The sequence below is a fragment of the Hypanus sabinus genome, chromosome 7 (assembly GCF_030144855.1).
Source record: "Hypanus sabinus isolate sHypSab1 chromosome 7, sHypSab1.hap1, whole genome shotgun sequence".
Classification (NCBI taxonomy): Eukaryota; Metazoa; Chordata; class Chondrichthyes; order Myliobatiformes; family Dasyatidae; genus Hypanus; species Hypanus sabinus.
In genome coordinates, this window is record NC_082712.1 from 159,773,788 (window position 1) to 159,789,853 (window position 16,066).

Below are 16,066 nucleotides of genomic sequence, written 5' to 3' on the forward strand. Positions count from 1 at the left end.
TTGCTCACTGGTATTAGACATTTTGACTCTGGCTGTCTACTCTATCCATACCTCTCATAATTTTATAAACTTTGTCAGGTTTCCCCTCAGTTTCTGCTGCTCCAGAGAAAACAACCCTAGTTAGTTCAACTTCTCCTTCTAACAAATGCCCTCTAATCCCGGCAGTGCCCTGGTAAACCTAGTCTGCACACTCTCCACAGGTACATTTCAAAGATATTTGCAAATAAGATCCACCAGTAACAAGTAGGAGCCTATTAAAAGAGAGCATGTGCTCAGGCCAGTATATTCCAGTAGGATGCAAAGTAAAAATGCCCAGATTAGGGAACTTTGGATGACAAAGGTGAGTGAAAATGCGCTCAGGAAAATGAAAAACTCAAGACAGATACAAGCAACTGCTAGAAAGTGAGTCCAATGAGAAATATAAACCGTGCAGGAAAATACTTAGGAAAGCTATCAGGAGGCAAAAAGAGTTCAAAAAATGTTTCAAGTAAGATTCAGGGAAATTCCAAAATAAGTACATCAGGAGCCAGTAGGTACCCAGCGAAAGAGGGTCCCCTTAGGGAACAATGGGCAATATTGCTATTTATGAATTGACATTTAGAGGAGGTCCTAAATTAACATTTCTCATCTACTTTCATCAAGGAGAAGCACATGGAAGAGAATGAGCTCAGGAAGATGATGTGGATAGAACGTTGAAGAGTATAGTACAGTACAGGCCCTTCAGCCCACAATGATACAGTGAACTTTTAATCTACTCAACAACCAATCTAGTAACCTTTCATTTTTTTCATCCATGTGTCTATCTACAATTTGCTTAAATGTTCCTGATGTTTCAGCCTCCACCATGACACCAGGCAGTGCATTCCAGGCACTTACCACTCTGTAGAACAAAACTACCTCTGACATCTCCCCTAGATTTTGCTCTACTCACCTTAAATGTACTACCTGGGGACAAAGACGCAGGTTGTCCACTCTATTTGTGCCTCTTGCACACTACATTCCATTTGCCTCTCATCCTCCTTTGCTCCAAAGAGAAAAATAGTAACTCACTCAACTTTTCCTCATAATACATGTTCTCTAACTTAGGCAGAATCGTCTTAAATCTTCTCTGTAGCTTCTGTAAAGCTTCCACAGCCTTCCTATAATAAGTCAACCAGAAGTGAACATAATACTCCAAGTGTGGCTTAACCAGATTTTCATAGTACTCTTTTATTACCTTGTGCCTCTTGAACCCTCTGAGTAATGAATGCCAAGACACATTTACCATCTTAACCACCATATCAACTTGTACTGCAACTTCAGGGAATGCATGGACATGGACCCCAAGATCTATCTGTTCCTACACACTGCTAAGAATTCTATCACTAACCTTGTACTCCACCTCCAGGTTCAATTTTCTAAAGTGTATAATTGCTTACTTTTCCAGACTGAACTCCATCTGCCACTTCTCAGCCCTGCTCTGCATCCCATTTATGTCCTATTAAAAGCCACAACAATCTTTTACACTATCTACAGTAATATCAATATTTGTGTCTTCTGCAAAATTATTAACTTCACTTTTTCATCCAATTCAGTTATAAAAATCACAAACAACGGAGGTCCTGGAATAGATTCCAGCAGAATACCACTAGTCACCAACCTCCAGACAGAACACACTTCATTTGCTACACCCTGTTCTTTCTGTGGGCGAGTCAATTCCAAATTGACACTGACAAGCTTCTATGGATGCCTAAAGCTCATGACTTTCTGAATAAGTGTTCCATGAGGAACCTTCTTAAGTGCCTTCCTATAATCCACTTACAGCACAATATCACCTGGCCAACACTAACATTTTATTACCTAAGGAGATCCCCATTTCACTGGCTACTTTCATGCACCCATGTACTTGTGTTTTGGGATTCTCTTGCATCTTCCTTGCAAGAATATTTTCTGGCCAGATCTTGCCTTCCTAATTGTTTTCTTCAGTGATTTTCCTTAACACCCTATATTCGTCATGAGACTCCCTTTATCCCATACCTGCCATTTGTTTCTAGTTGGATAATCTAGAGCTAGTTAGGAAAATCTGCTAGATGCTATGAAATGCATAAAGGTTGACAAATGCCCAGAAATTTACCCCAGGTTGCTATCAGGAGGAAGGCAGCAGATAGCTTGAGTCCTGATGGACAGGTTTCCATCTTCTTTAGCCAAAGACAACAAGCAAGAAGAATGGGGGTTAGAATATTTATGAAGAGCCACAGGGATAAGCCAGTTATCTACGCTCTGGTAAGCCTGACATCTGTGGTAAAGAAATTATTAAAGAAACTTCCAAGGGACAGAATTTACATTCATTTGGAAAGACAGGGTATGATTAAGACTACTCAGCATGCTTTGTCTGGGAAAAAGAGTACCTCACTGATTTAATAGATTTTTTTTAAAGGAGGTAGTTAAGAATAATAATAAAGGCAGACTCAGGTTCAGATTAGTTCATCGTCGTGTACACCAAGGTGCAAGCAAACTCCTTGCTCAAGTGAAGTTCACAGAATAAACATTATTCACTTCATTGGTTACACCTACTCGTCAGATCAGTAATGCAAATATCCAATAGGCCAGTCATGTGGCAATAACTCAATGAATAAAAGTATGCAAACATGGTCAAGAGGTTCATTTGTTGCTCAGACTAAACATCAGAATGGGGAAGAAACCTGGTCTGAGTGACTTTGACCATGGAATGATTGTTAGTGAGAGACAAGGTGGTTTGAGTATCCCAAAAACTGCTTAACTCCTGGGATTTTCCCACACAACCGTCTCTAGAGTTTATAGAGAATGGTGTGTGGCAGTCCTGTAGGTGAAAACGCCTTGCTAATGAGAGGTCAGAGATGAATGGCCAGGTGGGTTCAAGCTGATAGGAAGGCAACAGTAACTCAAATAACCATACATTGCAACAATAGTGTGCAGATGAGCATCACTGAACATATGTGTTGAACCTTGAAGTAAATGGGCTACAGCAGAAGAAAATCACACCAGGTTCTAATCCTATACCTTATAAAGAGGCCACTGAGTGTATATTTGATACATTTTACATATTAGATGTTCTTTATTTCTGAGTATTTCTCTCTCCAGCAGAAGATTGCAAACATATACTCAGTGGCCACTTCATTAGGTACAGGCAGCCGCTGAGTGAAGATGGCAATAATAAATACAATGATGAGTACAAGACAACAGAATGCTATACAAGACAATATAGAATACATTGTTTCTTAGTAAGGCATTGTACAAGGTCCTGCATGGCAAGCTGGTACAGAAGCTTAAGGCACACGGGATCCAAGATGAACTGGCCATTTGGATTCATAACTAGGGTAGTGGTGGAAGGCTGCTTTTCAGGTTGGAATTTTGTGACCTGTGCTGTCTAACCGGGATTGGTGTCTAACAGGGATCAACGCCTGCTGCCCTGGTGTTCAATGGGACCATTAACCTTTGGACCCAATATTATACTCTTATCTCCTTACCGTGTGCACTTAGTTGGAGTTTTGGAACATCTTTGCAATGGTTCAAGACAGACCACATTTTGCAACATTACCAAATGAAGGCTGAGAGTTTCAACATGACTCAGGAACTCTGGAACTGTAAAGAGAACTGTTTTCCTTTCATCTTTTTTATACAAAATAGCAAGACCTTGGCACAGAATTCTTTCACGTTACATTCTTTGCATTCTTCAATGTTGTTTCAATGCATACAAGAACCTTGGACTCAAACACTGTAACAGCATTAAAGCATATTATTCAACATAATAAAATTTCAGAAAACAACACATGCCAAGTTAAAATTCATCAACTTCATCTTTAAAAAGAAAATCTTCTTTACAATATCTATGAAGTTAGATTTTGTAAGCCAGTCATATAGTGTTCACTTTCTTTTAAAATAAATTTTCTATTGGCATAATAAATTGTAAATTATACTGCAATTATCCAATTCAAACAAGAATAGATTAGGGAAAATAATTGATTTATTATTGGACCATGATATGTTTTATTCCATGGTATGTTTTAATTTGAACTTAGTGCATATTAGCTTTTAAGGGTAAAGATGCAAGTCCAGAATTCCGTGACGACAATGATTGCAATATACCAAATCTTCACAACACAAAATGAACAAAAAAAATCAACTTTAATTTACATAAATCTCTCCTCACCTTTGGACATCAAAATGATTTACAGTCAATAACATAACAAGACTATGATCACAGTTGTCATATGGGAAAAAATCCTATTATTAACCTTGTACTTTAGTCCTTCTCCTCCATTGGAATAATTTGACCCTCTTTTGCTAAGTGGAATTCAATGCTCTTGCTGACAATTAATTGTTCAGATTTGGTATGTCTAAGTTTAACTTGATGCAAAAAAAGTCAAGTGACAACAACTAAGTAGATTAGTTTCTAACTAAAGACAGAAGTTTGCAAATAAAGATTTAAATTATTCATATAAACCACAATATGTTTTCCCCTCCTCACACACAGAATGAGGCTGTCATTGTAATCCTAGCATTAATTGCTATCACGAATGGCTCCTACAGAAAGAAGCTTGGCAGGACACTGCAAAGAGCAATTACAGGTCGAGGACATTGCTTTAAGTCTGGAAGCCAGACTACAGGAGGACAAAAAATAATCTTCCTTGTTGGAAATTAGCAAACTTAATTCATTACAATCCAATTTACAATTACTAACTTTTTTAATTCCAATTTTATTAACCCCAGCAGGAGTTAAACTGACATAGAACATATAACACAATACAAGCCCTATAACCAACAATGTTGTGCAGACATTTTAACCTATCTAACCCATCCCTCCTACATAGCTATAATTTTTTCCATCGTCCATGTGCCTATCTAAAAGTTTCTAAAATACCCTTAATATATTTGCTTCTACTACCACTCCATCCACTTAGCACACTGCATAAAAGTATTACTCCTGATATCCTCCTTAAAAATTATACCTCCTCGTATTAGCCATTTCTTCCCTGGGAAAAGGTCTCTGGCTATCTATACCTCATAGAAGCACAATCCGCTTCTCTGGATTGTGTACATCGCAATTTCAATAGATGTACTAGTATGTGACTGAATCCAATTTAATTTCACATTTATTTATGCAAGAGTTCCTGGTTAGAAACTGTTGAAGATCATCCATCTTGCATCGTTGTAGAATTGGCTTTACAATCAATTCTACAAAGCATTGCTACTACAGAAATGAAAATCATAATATTTGAGGTTCCCAAGTGAGAAGATCAGCCTCTCAACAGAAAAATATTAAAGGCTTAGAATTTAAAGAGAACATCCCTGCAATCAGACATCCTAAAGGAGGGTCTCAGCCCAAAATGTCTTCTGTTTATTCCCTGCAATCAGACATCCTAAAGAAGGCTCTCAGCCCAAAATGTCAACTGTTTATTCATTTCCATAGATGGATGCTGCCTGACCTGTTGAGTTTCTCTCGCATTTTGTATGTGTTGGTTTGGATTTTCAGCATCTTCAGACTCTGATATTTACAATGGAAATACCTGAAGCAGCAGACACAAGGGCAGATTTGCACTACTCTATTGCGATATTATATTCTGCTGATTCATTTTTAAGCGCACGTGAAGTCTGAATAAAATTAGTGACTTTAAAAAGTGCTCAGTTAACATTTAGCGTATCTCAGCAATACTTTTACTTCCAAAACTGAGGACTATAGCTTCAAATCCTTCTCTTAAAACCTAAACAGTACTATTGCTGCCACACTGTGGGACTGCTGCACTGAGATTTGTTCTGTGTTTAAAGAAAATTGCAAATAGATACTCTAGTTGCAGGAACTCAGCAGGTCAGGCAGCATCTATGAAAACAAATAAAGTCAACGTTTTGGGCGTAACATCGACTATTCCTTTCCATACATACTGCCTGAGACGATGAGTTACTCCAACATTTTGTGTGTTACTCTAGATTTTCAGCACCCGCAGGAACTCTTGACTTTACGAAATAGGTGTTCTGTCTGCCCTCTCAGACGGTAGACAAATACCTCATGACATTACTTTGGGGCGAAAAAAAGCTGAGCTCTTACTCAAATATATTGACTTACTGACTACTCTTGCATTGACTCAATAGGCTGATCAATCCTTCCTACTGTAACCTACGATCATTAAGTTTCTCGACATGGAATCTTGTCCATAAATTGGTCGTTGATTTCCTTACATTACAACCGTAGCTTCCAAATATGCAAAATTGTTTGGCTTCCCCAAAGAACTTTAAAGGCGTCAAATGAATGGATTTGTTTTCCCTTTCGTCAACACAACATGCAGTTTGACTATCAGAGTGTTTTACAGTGTATTTCACAAAGTTATCGCGCATTTGTTGGTCCGACGCAGTTCACTTCAAGGTGCTGAGGCGGAGGCACGTGAGCGCCCAACACCATCAGCATGACTGTCCCAAACATCAATGAATAACATTTTACATGGGAACCTACTTACCATCGGGATCCGACTGAGACGGCGTCTGAGGCTGAAGTTCGTGATCAAAGGTTGGATTCAACAATCCAGTTCCCTCCGCAGAGTTGATGTCCGGCTCGGAGGCGGACTTGCCATCGCTCTTGTTGAACTCTAGTTCGCCGAGTTCAACATCCATCTCAGGCAAGAACTGGAGCCAGCAGGTGGAGTGGGGAACGAGGACCTGCTCCCGGCTCTAGTTGAAGTACAATATCCAGACCTAAGAATTCACTTTCAGATTAACAGACCGTTCCCCCTCAGAGCAACAATTCTCCCATGCACGTTCACTTTAACGTCAGGGTGTGGCCACGGCACCCAATTCAACAAATACCAATTTAGCCTCGAGTCCGGCGAGCGGCGCACTGATTTAAAACGCATCAGTCGTCGGCGAAGTGCTGTGTCGTCTCCCGAGACTGACCTCACAGTATAGGGCAGCTTATGACCTCTCCGACGAATCCGAAAAACAAAAGCTGGCGAGTCATTATAGAAACACAAATTCTTAATGTTGATTGCCAAAGGGAGCAGAGAAACTACTTAATGGGAGTTCTGTAACCTTTGGCGCCAAGAATCGATTCTTTCTCATTTTTAATTTATGACAAATGCACATGTTGCCTAATGTAGAGTGGCACCGAGTAATTTCTGTTTTAAAACCGTGAATGTATTTACTCATGAAGTCATCCTTACAAATGTGTGGTTATTCTCTCAGTTCATGGCTGAACGTACTCTGTCAGGGATTTACAAAGGCTCAGTCTATTGCATGTTAGAAATAAATATCATATCTGAAGTTCCAGAGCAGGATTTTGAGCACTCATCGCCTTTGGTGCAGTTAAGGTCTGATTCTCAGTTACCCTCCAGCATAGGTGAGGCATTTTCCCCGTGTTTAAAACAAAAACAAATGTTTTTAGATTACGGTATTAAAATGTTAAATGGAAAATAAATTAAAAGGTTTAAGAAGTGATTAAAAAGTGAAAGAAACGGGGTTAGAAAGCTCTGATGTGAGGTCTGCAATCTAAAAGTTAACTCTTCATTTCCTAATGAGTGCTTCAAGATGTTCTTGCTTATTTCAGTTTACAGAGGCTTAGACAGCAGATTCTGCTTTCTGTTGATGCTCTAATGGATGTTGTGTTCATTAGCAATGCCTATTTGGGTCAGGGGAGCATAAGATTGAGGATCGGAAAAAACAATCTGGCATTTGTCCCTAGTCCGCCATTCATTAACAACTTGCCTAGTGTTGGCCAACACCTTTTCCTGCACAATTCCCTGACGGAATTAAGTCCAGCTTCCATTGAAATTATGCATATTTTGTAAACTCATTTGCAGAAAGATGGCACCTCTGACATCCAATGTTATTGTCCTTGAGATAAAGGTGGACAGCTGCATTTTTGAACAGTCACAAACCCTCTCATGGACCTGTTGCCTATGTACTTAGAGGATATAGATCCTCTAATGTTAAAGGAACATTGGTACATTTCTTCTTTTAGAATAGTGTGCAACTTTAGAGCAATATTTTAGTAGTGGCTTTTCTGGGTGACTTCTGCCATTGCCACATGGTAGAGGGCAAGGTTTCAGAATATTCTGTTTAAAAAAAGTTCTGGGATAGGAAAGAATGAAGACATAAAGTGAAGGATTATGAGTGAAGCATATGTGTTGTTCTAACCAGCATGCTGTCAAGTGTAATTGCTGTCTTTGGCTTTGGGGAATCCAGAGGTGAGTCCTCACCAAGAGGACATTGGACCTGTCCTTCTAGTCAGATAAATCATGGTTTTGATGGTGAGGTCTCATTCCAGAGTACAGGTGCAAGAGGATTATTCCCTAATATTACTGATTATAACAATGCCTCCAAGGCTCACCCCAGCTCCAACTGTCAATCCAAGGCCACCACCATTAGTCAAACTCTCATCCAATCTGGTTTCTTGCTAGGAGAAAATCACAAATGAGGGTTTTGCACTGGTTAGTGAAAGAGAGGAAATGGAAAGAGCAGTAGAGTGTGGGATTCTGTAAAATTAGGAAGAGGGAAGGAGAGGAGGGCCTCAGAAAAGAATTTTTTTTGCGAAAAATTTGCATTCTCTCAATTCCATTTTCTAGAACTTCTGACTTCTTTGCATGTCTAGGCCCTAAGCAATAATCTCTCTTCTACAATCTAACTTTGTCCACATCTCATCTGAAAGGCATCGCCTAACCTCCTTCCTCAAACCAGCTTTTGTTCAGCTGCCGTAATCATTCTTTATCTGAACAGGTGCCATTACTTTGTCTGTTAACATCATTACTAAGCAGCTTGTAAAATAAATGGAAGTTGTCAAAGTCAATGGAAATTGAAGAAATCATTGTTTGTTGTCTATTTCAGTACAAGTCATTGCCCATTTAAAATAAGTAGGTTAATCACCAGGCTAACTTGATGGATAAATGGATATCCCAGTGCTAAATTTTTATCTATTTTGTTATCTCTGAATTTAGGAAGAGAAAAGAAACACACAAAAAATTATCTGAGTGACACAAACACCAGAAAATCTGCAGATGCTGGAAATCCAAAGCAACACACACAAAATGCTGGAGGAATTCAGCAGGCCAGGCAGCATCTATGGAAATGAGTAAACAGCCGGCGTTTTGGGCTGAGATCCTTCATCAGCCTCCTGATGAAGGGTCTCAGCTGAAACATCAACTATTTATGCATTTCTACACTGCCTGGCTTACTGAATTCCTCCAACATTTTGGCTTTGATATCAGAGTGGGTTAAAGGGAAAAGGCAGCAAATTCAAAATTGGGATGCTTTGGAGGTTAGTAAGATGCAATCCAGTCTAATGGTGAGGAGAGCTGGAATCATAGGACTTGAGTCAAGAGAACAGAGAACTTGTTTGGGATGTAGAAATGCAGGAGATGAGAAGTGTCAAGGAGGTTCTGGACTTGAAGAATAGCAGGAAAATGTATTGCTAATTAGATCTTTTGAGGACACGTATAGAGATGACAAAGGCAGAGTTATATGTTCAGACTATGGTACTACTCAGTCATAAAATTATGGATAATGTTGAATATAAAGCAGGATGTATTTCATATTTGGCAGAAATTGGAGTTTCAATTTAAAGCATTACTGTTGCTAAGTGTTACACGTTATTAACTTTTAGTAGATGCTAGGAATTGCGGCTCATGGATAATGTATTTGGCCACACCACAGTCAGTAAATGAGATATGGATATAGAATCTGATGAGACTAAGTGGGAGTTCCCTAGAGATTGCACCCACTTTTACTCATTGGTTACCAAGCAATAAATTTACAAATAAATCCAGCTTTTATTTCTCTGATGTTTTCGCTGCTGAAACCTATAAGAATTGGCCTGAGAAGAAAACATTAGTGTGAAGTAAATATACAGATTGTAAGAAATTAAATATACATCAACTAACAGCATTGTCTGAACTCTAAGACATTTTGTGGTGTGCCTTCTAGAAGGTTTTAACATCACTGATAAAAAGTTAGAGAGGCTATTTCCATTTAAAGGCTACTTGAAAATGTGACTCCATAATAAAGTAATATTACCTTCCTTTAGATTTCTGCAGATCACGTAACTATAGCTGGAGATTAATTCTACCAGAATCTGAAAGTGTTGCGCTTGCATTATTGAACAGTTAGCAAAATGAAAAGGTAGATTCATTCTTTCACTGTAGGCCTTTAGAAGTCAAAGTAAGCAAAGGTGTTAGCAGGTTATAGAGTGGATGGAGAGCAAAGGGAAGAAGGAAATAAAAATTGCCATTCATAGAAAGGAATCTAATGTGATGAGTTAAATGTAAACTTGTTTATTAGCAACCTCAATTTGAAGTAGCTTAACACTTCATTGTTGACAATAGTGACAGGTAGGAGGTCAGATAATGTCTGTCTGATATAAAATGCCAGAGGAACTCAGCAGGTCAGGCAGCAATTTGGAAAAGAGTAAACATTTGACATACCAGGTCAAGACCCTTCTTCAGAACTGTAAAGGAAGGGGCAGATTCAGACATCTTCCCCCTTCTTTTCCAATCCTGAAGAAGTGTCTCGGCCTGAAACTTTGTTTATTCTTTTCCATACTTGCTCCCTGACCTGCTGAGTTCCTCCAGCATTTTGTGTGTTTTGCTTTGGATTCTAGCATCTGCTGATTTTCTTGTATCTGTCTGATCTGTGCTCCCTTCTTCACTGCTAAACTGACTCCACAACCTGTAGACTCAATTTCCAAAGACTCTTCAACATGCATTCTCAATATTATTTATTTATTTACTTACTTACTATTTGCTTGATTTGTCTTTTTTGCATATTGGTTGTCTTTCAGTCTTTGTTATTCATAGTTTATCATAAATTCTCTTGTATTTGTTTACTTTCCTGTAAATGCCTGCAAGAAAATGAATCTCAGAGTAGCATATACACACTTTGATAGTAAACTTATTTTGAAATTTGATCGGCTGGATTGCGTCCACGAGCAATGCAAGAAGAAAATGTATGGCAGAGTAAATACCAAACTGTTACTCATTGTAAGATAAAAGCAATAAAATGTGTAGGCTAAACAGCAGATGGAGTTTACACAAAATGAAAACTTGGTAATACACAAGATAGATTATTAGTCCTAAAAATGGTTCCAGGATTGAATGGCTTGTCATATGAAGAGCATTTGATGGCTCTGGGCCTGTATTCACTAGAATTCGGAAGAAAGAGGGGTGACCTCATTGACACATGATGCTTGGTTGGTAAAAGGCCTTGATAGAGTGGATGTAGCAAGGATGTTTCCTGTGGTGGGAGGATCTTAGACCAGACTTAATAGAGAGGTGTCCTTTTAGAACAGAGATGAAGAGGAATTTCTTTAGCACAGGAGTGGTGAATCTGTGAAATTCTTTTCCTCAGGCAGCTGTGGATGTTTATATTTAAGGCAGAGATTGATAGATTCTTGATTGGTCAGGGCATGAAGGGATATGGGGAGAAGGCAGGAGATTGGGCTGAGAGGGAAAATGGATCAGCCATGATGAAATGGCAGAGCAGACTCAATAGGCCATATGACCTAATTCTGCTTCTACATTTTGTGGTCTTCAAGCTTACAATAACAAACCTACATATGTTCCTGTAGTGAGGGATGTTTTCTGGCATAGAACTTGGATCCAACATGTCATTACATCTCTCCTCACACTGTGCTTTGAGAGAATCGCTCATAACTCCAGCAAGAGTGTTCCAAAGGAAGCTGGCTAAAAGGCAAACATCGTGATGAAATCTTAAGTATTGAGACCAAAAGATGCACCACTGGAGGTCAACATGTTCGGAACAAGTGGAAGTAAATGCTGTGAGAGTGAAAATCAATATGTAGCATGGGAACAGAATAGAAAGTTGCATGAAAAACCAAGAGAAAAGGATAAGGTGCTTCAAACATTGGAATTATTTGGAGTGATAATTGAGAATATGGAAAGCATTTAAAAGTCATTTGGTGAATCCAATAGTTATAGAGCAGAGGTTCCCAACCGAGAGTCAATGGACCCCTTAATGGTGTTGGTCCATGGCATAAAAAAAATTGGGAACATTTAATATAGAGAGATAGTAGCTTCAGGATTAATGTGTCTGAAATCTGGACAAGGCTTACAAATTAATGATTCAAATTATAATATTTATCGTCATTCACCTATGTCATGATATATTTTTTGTGGCAGTCGTGCAGTACATAAAATTATACAGTACTGTGCAAAAGTCTTTAGGCACCCTAGCACATGCGGGCACTCTCTCTGTCTATACATATATATGTACCCAAGACTTTTGCACAGTACTGTATATATATTTTTATTGTAATTTATAGCTTTTTATTATGTACTGCAGTGTATCCACACACCACAACCAAATCTGAATAATTGTAAATATATATAGCGAATAAATTTGATTGTTGATTCTTGAGTATCCCCTCACCAAGCAAGCATAGATACAATGTATTGGATGACAATTCCCTTACGACTTAGTTTTAGATTGGGCAAAGTGGAGAAAACAGACTCGTAATAGACAAAGCCAATAATGCGTTAAGTTACAGAAAAATTGTGCAGACCTGTGACTGAACTTTCTATTCAGCCAGTCATTCTGCGATGCTATATTAGGAATGGGTATATTGCTGGAAATTGAAGGAGAAGTGGGTTTCCTTTTCAAAGTCATCATCAGGATACAGTTCTGGAGGAAGGGGCTGGGATTGGGAGTTGTCTGCCATTCACTGGCCCATTTCAGCAGCCTCTTTACAATTTCAGTTGGTAATATTTTGCTTGGATTTTTGGCTGGCTTTTATTTGCTTAGAAAACTGGAGCCCTACCTTGTTTTCAGTATTTTACTGCATTTAAATTGTCTCATTGAGATTACTCTTAATATCATTCCACTCCAAACAGTTTTCACAGAATTAGATAGGATATATTGCACAGAAATACTGTAGAATCCGTAATGCACTTTATGCTCCACTCCAGCCTCATCCAATCTCTCCTCACCTAAGTAACCAGTAATCCCTTCTGTCTTACTGTGCTTATCCACCCGTCCATAACCATATCAATATTATTGGCTTACCCTACTTTAAATAACAATGAATTTCACAGTTCATTCTTTGGATAAAGAAGATTCTCTGCATTGTAAGAGAATGAGGGAATATTTTACAGAGGTATCCGAAATTATGAGAAATATAGGTAGGGTAAATGCAAATAGGCTTTGCCCACTGAGGTTTTAAGAGACCAGAACGAGAGCTCATGGATTACATGTGATACACTTAAGGGGAACAGGAGTGGGAACTTCTTCACTCAGAGGGTGGTGAGGCAGTGGAATGAGCTGCCAGCAGAAGTGGTGGATCTGAGTTCGATTTCACCATTTAAGAAGAATTTAGACAGGAACATGGATGGGAGGAATATGGAGTGTTGTGGTTCAGGTGCAAGTTGATGGGAACTAGGGAGAATAATAGTTCAGCATAGACTAGATAGGCCAAAAGGCCTATTTCTGAGCTGTAGTGTTCTTTGACTTTATGATTCTTCTAAATTCTCTAATGTATTTCATGATGCATTCAACCAATTAGCTTCATTTACTTTTCTCTGCTGTCACTCTCCCTTCCCTCTGACCACATTAAAGGATGCGATTTGTTTTCAGTTCCACCAAAATACTCCACCACAAAATGTTTTCTTAACAGATACTGACTGACCTATATATTACCAAAGTTCTCTGTCTGTATTTCAGATCACCAGTATTTTTCAGGTCTTTTTGTCCTTCAATGTTGTTCAAAGAGCACAGTGGTACAACATTTTGTACTGTTGCCCCACAGCTGGGAGAATCCTGACTTTGCCGTCTGTGTGTTTTGTGCACATTCTCTCTACATCCATGTGCAATCTGTGCCTCTGGATGCTCCTATTTTTACTACACCTCAAAGACTTAATGGTAGATTACTTGGCAAGTGTGCGTTAATCCTTAATGTATGCAGATGACAAAAAAGAAACAAAAAAGGTGAAGTCCATGTGTGAAGGCACAAGGAAATAAGGAAAGAGGGAATGGGGCAATACGATTATTCTGCTAAAAGCTAACATAGACTTAATGGGCGGAATGGTCATATTGGGATGGTATAGTCATGTGGTAACTGTGAACAAAGTCACCAGAGAGACACTGAAGCTGATTGGTATCGGCAAAAAAAGTAGGCATCATACTGGAGATGCTCTTGGAAGAAGAGGCCTCCTGACCCATTATTAGATTACATTTTACAGGACAGTTTCTATAGTTACAATGCATTCATAATCGTTTCTTTATACCTGTAGTTTCAAATACTGAGATCTTCACATCAACACACCCAAAATGAGAGTTAATCTGAGCTGCATTCATGCATATGCAGACATCTCAGGTGAATGGGTGCTTCCTGGTGTGCCACCAATCCCATTCTGCAGCTCCAGGAAGTCCATTGTTCTGAACTGCATTTTTAATTCAATCTACAGTCCACATTCAGATATGAAGTCTGGTTGCCTTTGAAATTAATATTTGCTATATTTCCTAACTCTGGGCTAATGGCTCCATTATCAGCTGGTATGGGAACAGCAATACCTTTCAGCAGAAATTTTTTTCAAAAAGTAGTGAATTTGGCCCAGTACATCACGAGTAAAGCTCTCCCAAGCTTTGAGCACATCTACATGAAACGCTGCCGTAGAAAAGCAGCATCCATTATCAAAGATCCTACCCCCAGAGGCCGTGCTCTTTTTTTGCTGTTGCCATCAGGTAAAAGGTACAAGTGTCTCAGGACTCATACCACCAGATTCAAGAACAGTTACTACCTCACAACCATCAGGCTCTGAACAAAAGAGGACAACTACACTCATTCTTTTGCTGATGTTCTCACAACCAATGATCTCACTTTAAGGACATTTTAAAATGTTATTTCATACTCTTGTTGGGTTTAATTTCTGCTGCTGTCTATGAGGAGTTTATATGTTCTCTCCATGACAGTGTGAGTTACGTCAGGGTGCTCTGGTTTCCTCTGACATTCCAAAGACGCACGGTTCAGTGAATTAATTTGTCCCATGGGTGTACTTGGGTGGCTTGTGCTTACGGACAGGAATAAGAACGTAAGACAATAAGGTATAGGAGCAGAGATAGACCATTTGGCCCATTGAGTCGGTTCTGCCATTTCATAATGGCTGATCCATTTTTCCCTTCAGCCCCAATCTCCTGCCTCCCCAACCCCCCATATCACTTCATGTCATGACCAAACAAGAATCTATCAACCTCTGCCTTAAATATACATAAAGAGTTTGCCTCCACAGCTGCCTGCAGCAATGAATTCCACAGATTTACCACTCTCTGGCTAAAGAAATTCTTCCTCATTTTCATTCCAAAGGAACACCCCACTATTCTCAGGCTGAGCCCTCTGATCGTAGATTCTCCCACCATAGGAAACATCCTCTCCACATCCATTCTGTCTAGGCCCTTCACCATTCAATAGGTTTCAATTAGGTCACCCCTCATTCTTCTGTGTTCTACTGAATACAGTCCCTGAGCCATCAACTGCTCTGTATATGACAAGCTGTTCAATCCTGGAATCATTTTCATGAAACTCCTTTGAACCTTCTCCAGTTTCAGAATGTTCTTTCTAAGATACAGAGTACAAAACTGCTCACAATGTCCATATGAGGCTTCACCAGTGCTGAAGATGTCTCAAAATTACATCCTTGCTTTTATATTTTAGTTTTCTTAAAATGAATGCTAACATACTGTATATTTGCCTTCCTCACCACAGACTCAACCTGTAAATTAACCTTTAGGGAATCCTGCACAAGTACAAGTGCCTTTGTGCCTCAGTGTTTTTGCATTTTATCTCCATTTGGAAAATAATCTACCCTTTCATTTCTTCCAACAAATTGCTTGACCATACACTTCCAGACACAGTATTCCATCTGTCACTTCTTTGTCCATTTTCCTAATCTGACTAAGTCCTTCTGTGGACTCCCTACCTCCTCAAAACTCCCTGCCCCTTCACACATCTTCTTATTACCTGTAGACTTTGCAACAAATCCATCAATTCCATAATCCAAATCATTGACATATAACATGAAAAGAATTGGTCTCAACACGAACCACTGTGGAACACCACTATCAC

The 16,066-nt window shown here is 39.1% G+C and overlaps 1 protein-coding gene across 1 annotated transcript in view; it reads right to left on the bottom strand.

Moving 5' to 3' along the window:
- The window catches only part of ano3 (anoctamin 3), a 521,252-nt gene extending 514,663 nt beyond the window's left edge, over positions 1–6,589 (bottom strand). The window contains exon 1 of the mRNA XM_059976011.1: positions 6,468–6,589. The gene's annotated coding sequence lies outside the window, so the exon portion shown is untranslated. The remainder of the gene's footprint in view (positions 1–6,467) is intronic.
- Positions 6,590–16,066: the final 9,477 nt, after the last annotated feature.